A 12,773-nucleotide genomic window follows, 5' to 3' on the forward strand; every position below is an offset into this window, starting at 1 on the left:
CCAACAGTATTTAAATGTGATGAACAATAACATAATTGAATGATAGCATTCACATCCCAAGAACGACCATGCACTGCTTTACAGAGCTCATACTTCATTTGATGAACATTTGACAAAAAAGGTAAAAAGGTTCTTTACATTTATTTTTCCTCTATTTTTAAACTCAATATTGTCTTACTCTGATCATTTGATCTTCTTACAGTATTTCAGCAACTGGTTCACATCCTTGCAAAATCTTCATCAACATCGAGCATTTCTTTGCATAAAATCTTTCACGTTTACCAAAGTTTTAGCTAGCATTGACTGTTGTTTTTTTTTCCATGTTTGCACTCACAAATCATTTTCACTTTTATTTTTCAAATAACTGCATGCCCTACTGAGTTCTAGCATCCTCATGCCCTACTCCCAAATATGATGTTTGATTCAAAGAGAGGTCTGAAGCAATATCAAAGAATCTTACCATATCTTGCAAATCACAGCTTGTAATGATATATTTGGTCAAACCACTTCTGAAGTAAAATGCCTTGAACACAACTGCTGTGAGAAGTGACATAACGTAAAAGGACAGTCTGAAAAAGCTTGACTAGAAACAATTTAAAGGTTGTTGGACTTTATATTGATTGCATGAGGCCGTCAAATGCAATACAGTGAAGATTCAAGACTAAACAAAAAAAACACTGAACTTTAAATGTATTTCATGTTGCATGAATTTCAGAGTCACAGCTTTCTGCATCTGCTAATTATATCTAAAAAACCCCAGTGAAACATAAGCAGTTTAAATTACACTTTGATCTAACAGAATGATTTTCCTGCAGCACAATTTGGCCAGAGAGTAACTTATCACTGGTCTTCAAATTGCCGCAGACTCGTTTGAAGCATGGATGAATCAGAGCAGAAATTGTTAGCCAGCCAATCCAGCGTGATTACAACAGTTCTCTTAGCAAGTAGTCTTTAGCAGCATTTGAGATTCTGAAGAGGTTACTCTGACAGGAACATCCCCTTCTTTTTTTTTAAAACAGCAAAAATGCCTCACAGCCAACCTGACAGCTGTTTGGTATTTTCCCCCAGTTTACTCACTAAGTCAACACAGGCTTAATCCCCTGCAGGGGAATGCACTTTTATTCATCCTTTTACTTTTAATTTATTTAGGTTTATGCTATTATGATTTTATGAAACAGGTGGTCCATGCATGCGTTAGTGTAATCCACTCAGAATACTATTATTTGTTCCAGACTGTGAAGTCCATTGAGCTGCATTTCTGTGATACGTCAAGGCAGTTTACAAATGTTTGCCATCAGAATGGCAGGAATTATATACTGATATAGTTTGTGAAGTTATCTATGGTTATTCCTTTTAGTAGAAACGTTCATATGGTAATGAACACACTGTGCAAATATTAGCTTTAAAGCTGTTTTCACACATGCACTCTTGATTTTTTTTATTTTTTATTTTTTAGTTTTTTACGAATTTCTTTTGGGCATTTTAAACCTTTATAGGACAGGAAAGGAGCCACAGGTTGGATTTGAACTTGGGCCGCCCGCTTGGAAGACTATAGCTTCCATGCATGGGGACGCACACACTAACCACTGCGCCACCAGCACCCCCCACTCTTGAATTTTTAAGTTGCTTGTTCACACATGCACCTCACAACTGGACACTATCTCTGTCGGGTTTAGGAAAGGGAGTCTCATGAGGCTGGACATGATATAAAAATAATGGTACAGAAGGGACGGATGAAGAAAGTCGGTCTGATGCTATGATGACCATTTTCACTTTATATCAATGTTACATGTAATTTGACATATTCATAGTATGAACGAATGAGCAGAGTAGGAAATATTGACCAACAGAGAAGACAATAAAGCTGTTTCACCACATGCACAGAAATTATAACTGTGTTAATATCCTGTGCGCTGGTCCCAGGATATTAACATCATCACCCCCTAACACTCACTCTGAATTTATTTCCTTCTGACATCAGCTCATCAATCTTCATGCAGAACATTGACTAGGGGGCTGGTAGGAAAAATACAAAACATCAAAGTGAAAATTTGGCTTTTTGTGTCCACACATGCAGCTCAAACTGAACATTTTAGTAAGTTTTCAGTGGAAAAACCTCATACTACACAAGCTGATGACCCAAGTGTGCCTCCATTTTTTTCTTTTCCTGAGATTAGGTGTGATCACTGAAGCATTTCTCACAGTACATGTCCTGAAATAGCCACTCCGACAACACAGTGCGGTCCTTTTTTTTTAACTGAATCATCAGTTTCTCGCACTGTATAAAAGATCAGCTCGATCCATTTATGTATTTATTGTTTTTTTATATCAGTTTGAATATGTTTCGATGTGTACCAAGAGCAGATTGGTATTATACTCAAGACCTCACCTTTTCACATGTTTCACCATTTATCATATATAGAAGCTGGAGTATATTCCTAGATTGTACCTTTTGAACATGCATTGCAAATTTTTTATATTCTTGTCTATTCTTTTTGTAGCTTTGCACTTTTTTTTCTCATTTTTGCCCAATGTTAATTCATTGTATGTCAATTTATTTGGAAGTAAACCAAATTCTGATTCCAAATTACAGTCACATATTTTTCCATATTATCTATATGTAAGGATATATGTGATGTACAGTAATACACACATCATGAAACACAAGCCATCAATTTATGTCTGTTATTCTTTACAATTGCTGAAAATCCAGACAGTACATTATGAGGATTAGGATTACAATCAAAACAGGGAGTTAGCGATTTAAAACAAGCGATGGGGACTGAAATCCGACTCAGCATTCAGACAGCATCCATGAAAATGTTTAGGTTACTAGTAGGCCAACTCTTGTTACCATAGGGACAAAAAAAGGCCTTAAATATAATGAAAACAAGAAGCTCTCCAATGGGCCTGAGTGTTAAAACATTGTCTTTTTTCCATCAAAACAATGATCATGACTCCTACCAGCATCTTTAATGTAGATGTAGCTTGTGATTCTGGACTCAGCTTGGAGACAGCACCGGCCTTCAACCAAAACAATCTCCTCAGACCTTGAAAGATAAATTACAAAAATAGTTTCGGAATCGAGAGTGAGAAAGTCCACCACAAGGACACAAACGCCTTTGATCTGACAGCATACACCAGCACATGCTCACACGTATGGTGGATGTATGCGTGTGTGTGTGTGTGTGTGTGTGTGTGTGTGTGTGTGTGTGTGTGTGTGTGTGTGTGTGTGTGTATGAGTGTGTGTGTATGAGTGTGTGCATAATAATCATACATCTCTCTACAAAATGTCAGCCAACTTCAAAGGACATCGGACAAGCACGCAGGCAAACACTGTATAACACATAATTGTATGAAATAGGCCAGAATGTATTCCGCAGTTGTGTGTGCGTGAACTTGTGTGTGTGTCTTTATGTGTGAGTGTGTGTGGGGGGGTCTTAAACTTTTGGATAGAGATACAAATGTGTAGCATTGACTCATGTCAGACATACAGGTGGGAATGCACACATTGTACACAAACCAACCGAATATAAAAGACCAAATAAAAGAATACAAAACATAAGAAAAAACAGCAATATACACACAGATAACAACACAAGAGGAAGTGAAAACAATTTTCGCCCATAGTGTTCTTTTAATTTCTAATGGGGTCCAAAGGCTGATTAGTCTATTCCTTACATACTGACTCCTTCCATCTCACTCAGTTCAATAATCCATAAAGCAGCCGACCACATCGGTGTGTTATCTGATATTACTTAGAAGAATTGTAGAAATTGTGCAAATGAAGTAAAAAAAAGTTTCTACTCCTGGAGCATTGAAAAAAAAAGTGAAACTATTAAGCCTAGATCAATTCCAAACATTTGAGAGGTGTATCAATACTAAAAGTCTCATTCGCAGTTAAAGTGCTTCTGACTGCTTTCCACACGCATTTGCATCTTGCCTGATAAACCAGCCGGCACATACATATTAAAATACTCGAGAGGGAGGAATTCACCCCAGATTTTCGCTCAGTTAGTCATATTCATCTCAGAAAAACTGGATTGAGATTTGGGAACATTTGTGCAAGAAGGGGGATCAATTTGTTTACGTTTACAAACTAATCGGAGCAGCTAATGGAACCTTCCCGTTCAAGGTGCAATCTGGTATTAGTTTCCAGTCCTTTATGGTGTGAGATGTGTGGCCTGTTCAGCCTGAGCGGTTGGCTTCTGAACTAATTAACATCCACTCACACATTTAGTTATGCTATACTGACTGCAGGCATATGGAGAAAAACACAACCAGAATGGATGTGTTAGATCTGTGTCACTGAACTCATGTAAAGAGTTAAAACTGAAGCAAACAAGGTGTGAATGCATTAAAAAAAAAGTCTTATTATGTCAAAATTGATCGCCCAGATTTCTGTTTATGTCATGCATCATAGTGCAAGTGTGCTGTACAAACATCTACAGACTGCACCAGTTGTATGCAAAGCAGTTGAGTGAAGGCTTTTTCAAAGTGGCTCCTGGTTCACAGGGGACTGTTCATATGTACAGTACGGCCGACCCCAGCGAGTCCAAACCCACTGAACCGGGGGAGGTTTGTGCTCTGCCCTGCTGCACTAAGTATGCTTATTTATACATTATGTATACAGGCACCCACTTAATTCACACGTTGACACACGTGTTTAGACAAATGCCTATATGTATATGTGCATTTTACCATTTTAATTCAGGTACATGTTTCATGGTTTTCATGTGTTCAGTCGAATGCAGCTGCATTATATAAAAACACTATCATGCTCACAGTCTGAAACGATGCTCCTTTGAACACAACACAGTGTTATGATGAAGAGATTGTTCTTCACAGCTTTCCAGCTCCAGCCTTCGTTCAGCTGAATGTAAAAGCTGGGATACCAGCTTCTGAGGCTTTCTACCAATTGTCTTTTCTTTGAGGTGAATAGATAAAAAAATAAAAAATAAAAAATAAAAAACACCAGCTACGCTAAGCTGCTTTAAAAGCTGGTTGCGTGCATAAATAACGTTCTATACGATTTGCTCTGGTCTGATGTTTGTTCTTCTTGCCTCTTTAAGCTCCCATAATGCCTTTAACATACCCCAGTATGACAGGGTCTCTTCGAGATTACTCTTTAATCCATGAAATAATATTGCATCATAATACAGGCCTACACTACCTATATGTGGATTACATAAAATCATGATACACCCACCATCTGGGTAGAATGGCATTAGCAACCCTCCCCATTAAACCTGAACCCCACCCTCTGGTCTGAGCCAAACTCCATACACTACATCATATTGAATAATGCTTCACAGTGTGTGTAACCCAATTAGAGCCAACGTTTCTTCTCCCAGGCTATTGTACAGAACAAAACACACATATAGCCTTGTTCATTGTACACATCTGTATGGTACATATGGGACTCTACGTGAGAGCCATTTAAATACTGAGGATATAGACTACAGCAGATGTTTTGTCTGACAACATGTGAAAAAAAAACAGAGAAAGAGGGCTATGATGAGATGTTTAACTGTAGAAAATGTGGATGCTCTTTCAATAGCTCCTTTGAATCATTTTGATCCCTTATAACAGCAGTCACCCACCTCATGTGCACTGCTCATCTTCTCTCTGCACAGAGTGTCGATTTCACCCAACACTGACTTTGCCACAGTTATGACCAAATTTAACGTGCAATATGTAGATCTTCCACGGTTAAATGGTCATTGGACTTGAGCTTATATAGCACTGTTCTAGTCTTCTGTCTACTCAAAGTACTTTTACACCACAGGTTCCACATAGTCACTCACACCCATTCACACACTAGTGGCAGAGGTTGCTATGCTATGCAAAGTGTCCATCAGTATTAACTAAGCCCATTCATATGCTCCAGATTAATTTTGGGTTAAGTGTCTTGCCCAAGGACACTTTGGACATGTGGTTGCAGGAGCTGGTGATCGAAACCAAGACCTTCCGGTTAAGAGATGGCCGACTCTACCAATTTGCAGCATCTCAGAAAAAAAACACGTGAACCTGTTCGTTGGTTATTTGGGAAATATTTTCACTTTTAATCACCATGATCATCATCAGTCAAATTGTTAAAGCTGCAGGTTGCAGAATAAGTCGCACACTCTTTAACTACAACTAAAACAGCACATACTTGGCAATGATAGGACAATGGTGGATTGAATTGATTTTTATTCCACCCTAATTTATCTAAATTCGCCAACCTCGCTTAAAGTTAGTTTGAAACTGACAAAATAAGCTCAGTAAAAAGATGTGATTTATAAAGTAGTTTAAATAAGAAAATGTTTAATCGGTCACACCAAATCAACATCAACAGTCAGGCCTGTTAAAACCAGCAAGAAGTTCATAAGTACGTAGCTAAAATGTAGCTAAAGAATTGAACTTTTTGTTTCAGATTTTAAGAATGTGATATTTTATATTAGTGTTGCTTCAAGTTGCTAAAAACTTAAGGCAAGTTTGGTTGAAGAGTTGTCCCAAAGTCATTGTCTCTTCTGGACTCAAGCTTTTAATCAAAGGACCAAAATAATAAATAATAATAAATTTGAATTGCCCCCCGGGGACAAATAACGTTTTTTTGAATTTGAATTTGAATAATCTGACTGTTTTAGTTTCATACATATCCTGACTCATATCATGTACTTTAAGAAACCTTATTCAAAAGTCCACAAAACAGTAAGTCATCTTTTTTTTTTAAGTATAGGTTAAGGTAGTGCTGTGAATTCTTGTGTCGGTTCTAGCTGTTGTTGGACTTCACTTTGACCCAGCTGGTTGTATCATATTGAGTTACACGGAGCTGGGCTGTCTGCCAGACAGTGATGTAATTATAATGTTAACAGTCATTTTGTCAGCCTCTGTGAGAAATACACAGGTCATAGCCCTCGCCTCTCTCACTTGCGGATGTGACATTACACTTTCTCCACCTCCCTGTCTCTGTGTCGCTCTGGCACTGAGGTGGACACTGAAGGCTTGCGAGGATTTCGCTGACATTAAACTTGCCTTCACATTTTGTCACGGCCGTCAGTTTTGATCATTTCAATCTCTACATGATATAAATAAAAAAAGTGATATCAGCAAGTTGTCAAGCTGATGGTAGACCAGTAATGAGGGCATCTAATTGTCTTCTTATGCTAACCCTATCACATTTGATTTGGTAGCATAGATTCAATGGCCGATAACTCACTTCACTTTTGTACTATGTATTTCAGTTTTTCCAGGAATGGAAGGAGCCAGACCACCCCTGTCCCCCCATGATTGATGCGTATGCAAAGACTGTATGAAGAATGGACAGCACCAGAGCTAGAGGGAAGTGAAGCCAATATATCTTGAGCTTCCCTGCTGACTGACTAAATTATAGACCATACATCGACCCCCGCCACTTCCATGTTAACAGATGGAACATGGGGCACTCTTAAAATGTAAAAGTCAGAGTCAAATTACTTTTTTAAACAAGTTTTTGTCGTCATAATCAGATTTTATCATCCTAATTTATATTTAAGTTTGAACCTTTCTAAGAAGTTTAGTTTTTAAGTTTTTTTTGTTTTTTTTTAATTTGATCTGAAAAAGGGTAGATGTTTTGTCACAACTGACTGCTCTCAAGACAAATGCAGCTCCCTGTGTTCAGGGAGACATAATGTAAATACACTAACCCAAGTCATTCACTTTTCTATAACCATAAGTGTCTAAAAAAATGGACAAAATAATGTGTTTTCTTGTAGACTGTAATGATTTGAGGAATATTTGCTGTGTTAACGGTATCTTTGAATAGTTAAATTTAACATGAAATTGGTGGCGCCAACATGCAGGTATCTTCTCGCTCCAAATGACATCACCAGCTCAACATGTCCATCTCATTTGATGTAATGTCATTGGATATTCTGGCTTCAATTTTGCACAACTGAAGGAGACATGTTGTCCATATTCATGTACGGTCCATGTTTGGTACTGACATTAGCATACGACAATGCAACTCATCTCCTCTTCTAACTGCAACCATCATGCAATGGAAACTACACTGCAGAAATATCTAGACACAACCGGGTCAATATTGTTAATGCAGTGTGCCTTCAAGGATGTAGAAAAAAACATTAATCTCAAATAATGAGACGAGTTGCATTGCACCAGATTTAGCTGATTAGCTAGATTTCATCTGCAGTCCCTGGGAAGGTAGACACACAACCTATGCACAATACAAAATACACAATGAATCAGTTAAAAATATGTTTAAGAGCTAATAAAATATATCATAGCAACATTATCTCCCATATGTACCCACACACAAACACCTCCACATTCACGCAAATACCAGAAAACAAGTCTTCTATGGACAGTAAGAAATACACTAAAATACAGAATACACATTTGGCCACAAAAAAAAGATCAAGTACGGACAATGAACAGTTACAGTGAGTATGTATTTCAGATCACACAGTGTACTGGCTAAAACAGGAAGAAGAGTGAATGGAAAACAGATATTTTTGGAAAGGAACAGATGAGGTGATATGTTTCAAGACAATACTTTTGTGGGCAGGATGTGTATTTGGACAAAATCACACAGAGATCAGATGAAAGAGAAAGAAAAAGGTAATTGTCAAATTGTAAAAAACAACAACACAAAAACAACACTGGTGAATGATATGAGCTCAAATGTGTTTCATCTTTCCACTTACTCAATTCATTTTTACTGTTATTGTGGAGGCGGATCTTTTCCAGTCGCATTAGGTGAGAAAACAAAGCCCGAGGCATGGGAAGAACGAACAGAAGCACAGACATTAAAGCCTTTTAAATCCACAATGAGGAGACATTTTGCTGTTAGGTCACAGATCTCCAACATTATCTGTGGGTAATATCTGTCAACACGTTTACCAGATCGTCAGGGACATTTTCCTGCTGTCGCTGAAAAAGGTAGTGTGAATCATAACCAAAAACATTGGTTGGGAAAATCAAAAAAGATGCAAACAACCTTTCCCAACAAAAAACAAAAAATCCATGAAAGTATAGAAACTGGCAGCACAGTTATTTAAATTCCGCCACCAGGGGGCTCTCAATCAAAACAATAAGAAAAGATAACATCAAGGCTGACGGGGAATCATGGGAGTGATTATCACTGCTACTCTAACCCACCTCGAAAACAAACACTGAGTTGACTGAAGTCAAGATGAACGGGAAAAACCGACCTGAGGAAGAGAATATGTTTATCGATGAGCTAATGTATCCAAGTGTCATTTATATGATGTTTTTATCACAGTAGCCCATACAGCAATTAGTACGGCCACTTTCTGTAGCAAGCTCCTGCTTCCTTATGAAGCGGCCTTTGAAGTAACTTTTGGTGTTTCCATGGTAACGATAAACCTATTGTGTCATGGTGGCCGCTAGGACAATGAAGGATTACTCTGGCTTTGATACCTGGAAATACAATATAATGTAAGTACTCAAAGACAAATATATATATTATATAACTGTTTGGTCAATTTTTAATTAATTAAGATATTTTAGTGTAAAAATTCCACGTATTAGACCTTTTAATACTTTTTTTTCAGTTAATCTCTCAGTTTTCACATTCAAATAGCTACATAGCAACAAGTCTTTTAAAATGTTGATGTTCATATGAGGCCAGAGACACTTTTTAGCAGAAGTAAAGAGACTATTTCCTGATGTGTGTATTTTCATAGACCCTGGTGAACCCCTACATCAGGAGATAAATAGAGAAAAAAGGAATGGTGATCCAGCAGGGTTATATTTCTGAAAAATTCAAAGATTGTAACCACTGTGACATCCTTCAGTACAGCCTGTTTTTTTGATCTTTGGATTCAAAATCCTACCTTGGTGTTCTCTCATCATTTCCTTCTCTACTTTAGTGTGATTTGTCAAAGTGGCTTCAATGGAAGCTATACTCCCTGGTTTTACTTTGCTTTACTCATACACCAGTGACAGGAGGCTTTCTTCTTAAAATAGGTCATCCTGTCTCTGTTTTTCTCTCTAAAGCATTCTCTTGGCACAAGAAACTCAGCCTCATTTTTTTGTTCTCTGTTTGGTTCAAAGTTTGCAATGAGGCTCCAGGTATATCAGAAACCAACCAGGTGCCTCATGATTCAATACAAAGCTGAGAGTTCTCTACTACATTTTTGGATAACAGCAGGACTAAAGCTTATGATTTTAAATGCCTTGAGAGGATGTACAGATAAAGTTCAAGGTCATTTTGGAAAACATCAAACATCGAAAATCATTTAAATTTAAATATTTATCGTGATTGTGTACAAAAAATAACCTTATGCAAACAGAGACGAACATGCAGCTGTCATCCCAGGCTCATTCTTTATTTTCTCAGAGGCACAACAAAAAGATAACCCAGTTTACCTTTGTTGGTGCACACAGCGACTAACTCTTGTCAGTCTTCCTGCTGAAGTGGTACATTTAGGATTGACAGACAAAACACAGTTCCTCAGGCAATCACTTTTTGCTGACAGGTATTCTTAAGCATGAGGAAAAAATTCATGCACCAGCCCACGCAATTCTTACATGTACATATTCAGTTTAGGTCCCTGTGTCTGCCCTGGTGTCCTACGCCTGGAAACAGAAGGTGCTGCATTAGATGTTGACTGAAGTGAGTCACTCCTTGCTGGTAAACAAGGGATTGCACACCTTTAGGATGGGTTACAAGTTCTTAAAAATCTTTAAAGGAAGATTGTGAGGCTTTTTGATCCAGTAGATGTCGTCCTTGAGCACCAGCATGAAACCAAAACAAACTGCTGTCTGGTAACAACTCCACTATTCTGAAGCCCCCACTCTCCTCCAGCGAACACGCCTCCAACCCCCCTACACTCGCATTCACACGAAGGAGTTGGGGCAACATTTTTTCCTAGACTCGAGCTGCAGATTGCCTGTGGCCTGCATTGTTGTGTTAGCAGGCTAATGTTAACACACTTTGGTTTGCTCTTAGCTACAAATTGCATATAAATTGACATGGTATGACCTTGATGTAAAAATATGAACCTGGGATCCAAATAAGCAGTGAGTAGGTTATGGGATTCTTCTTCTCTCTAGTCCTTGGCTAAAACAGATTGTATATGCAAGGGGAGGAGCTGGCCGTCCAGTCCATGTAAACATGATGTAAACACGGCTCTCACAACAACACAGCCAGCGGGACTCACGCTTCTCACTCTTTGTCGACAGTCATGACTAACTTGATTTCTGCTATATTTATGTGTAAAATGTTGCATGTTCTTCCTTAAAGTGATCATTTGGGCTATTAAAAAAAGTTCCATCTTTTACCATTATTTTCTTCATCTAAGTGTCCTTATTTCAAGCTCTCTGACCCTCACCTTTCATGTTTGGTTTCACTCTCACAGCTCTCAATGGTTCACTTTATGCTCAGCACCAAACAGCAGTTAGCTACTTCCCCCTGAAGTGGTTGGGCTTTTATCTGATAAAGATACAGATAGTTATCTCAGGAGTAAAGAACTTAAAACAAAGCTTAAAGATACTTAATACTTAGCTGAAATCCATGCAATTAATGTTGCATCATAACTGCTTTGAGAAAATTAGCAAATCTTTGCTCACCAGTTCACAGGATACATTTCTAAGACTATATTTTCTGCACAATTCTTCATTGCTGCTCTTAAGTGTTGCTTCCAGGCTGAACTGTTCATTTGGCATCACCGTAAGCATCAATCCAGGCCCAGTTAGACCTTAACTTATTTTTCCATCTGTATGAGTGGGAAGTTTGCATGTTTTTTACCAACTGAAAAAATCAACTTCTTTTCCCCAGGGGTGTGTGTGTGTGTGTGTGTGTGTGTGTGTGTGTGTGTGTGTGTGTGTGTGTGTGTGTGTGTGTGTGTGTGTGTGTGTGTGTTCCAGCTTGAGTGTGTTTTTGTGTGACCTGTCTTTTCACGGTCTCAAGGAAGACTGCTTTTCTAAGAAGTGCTAAAAGCTTCAAATGCAATGGTGACAGGTTGCTCACTGTGCTTGTGTGTGTGTGTGTGTGTGTGTGTGTGTGTGTGTGTGTGTGTGTGTGTGTGTGTGTGTGTGTGTGTGTGTGTGTGTCTTCTGCTTCCCTGCAACTTTCGTCACACTGCTGCCCACCAAGCATGCCACATGTCACAACCACTTTACTCTTGACTCTTCACGCATGGACCGGAACACACACTTTTCAAACAGCACAAAAATCACAGCTACTAAAAAGTGTTTTTTCCAGCAGATCTTTTTCCACACAAAGAATATCTACAAGGTTTTCAATCAGTGAGGAATGTGCCAAATACTGATTGATGGATGCAAGGTTGGATGAAGAGGTGATGCTAAATAGAGACAGAGAAAAAAAAGGAGCAGGAAGTGTTTTGCTCCCTCTTCTCCCCGTGTGTCATTACCGGCTGATTAAGGAGGTAATGACCCTGTAAGTCTAACACCTGTCAACTTTACATACACACCTTGTTATTGCTCTCCTTTCTCTCCATTTATCCTCATCTGCAGGGAGTGGTGACCTTAATCACTTGAAATTTAAAAAAAGGGTCTGGGCCACCCAAGGGTCTTCTAAAGGGCTCCACAGGTCTTTAGGGGTAAGGTTATTTCCAAACGAGTCTTTTATTTATGGAACTTTATGCAATTAAGAATACAGAAAGGGATATATTTAATACTTTTAGAATTAGTTTTAAAAGGTGACTTTATGGATCTTAGTTGTAATTTGTTTGCTGAGGATTTTTACAAAAAGCACAAAATACAAGAACATGTTTGCATAATATAATATTTGTTTGCACAGT

The 12,773-nt window shown here is 38.3% G+C and overlaps 1 protein-coding gene across 4 annotated transcripts in view; it reads right to left on the reverse strand.

Moving 5' to 3' along the window:
• lrfn5a (leucine rich repeat and fibronectin type III domain containing 5a) overlaps positions 1-12,773 on the reverse strand; it is a 141,593-nt gene that overhangs the window by 83,359 nt on the left and 45,461 nt on the right. The window contains exon 2 of one of the 4 annotated variants that reach the window (XM_065966414.1): positions 2,965-3,050. The exons of the other annotated variants lie outside the window; for them this stretch is intronic. The gene's annotated coding sequence lies outside the window, so the exon portion shown is untranslated. The remainder of the gene's footprint in view (positions 1-2,964; positions 3,051-12,773) is intronic. 4 annotated transcript variants of the gene reach the window in all.

The sequence above is a fragment of the Labrus bergylta genome, chromosome 18, assembly GCF_963930695.1.
Source record: "Labrus bergylta chromosome 18, fLabBer1.1, whole genome shotgun sequence".
Lineage (NCBI taxonomy): Eukaryota > Metazoa > Chordata > Actinopteri > Labriformes > Labridae > Labrus > Labrus bergylta.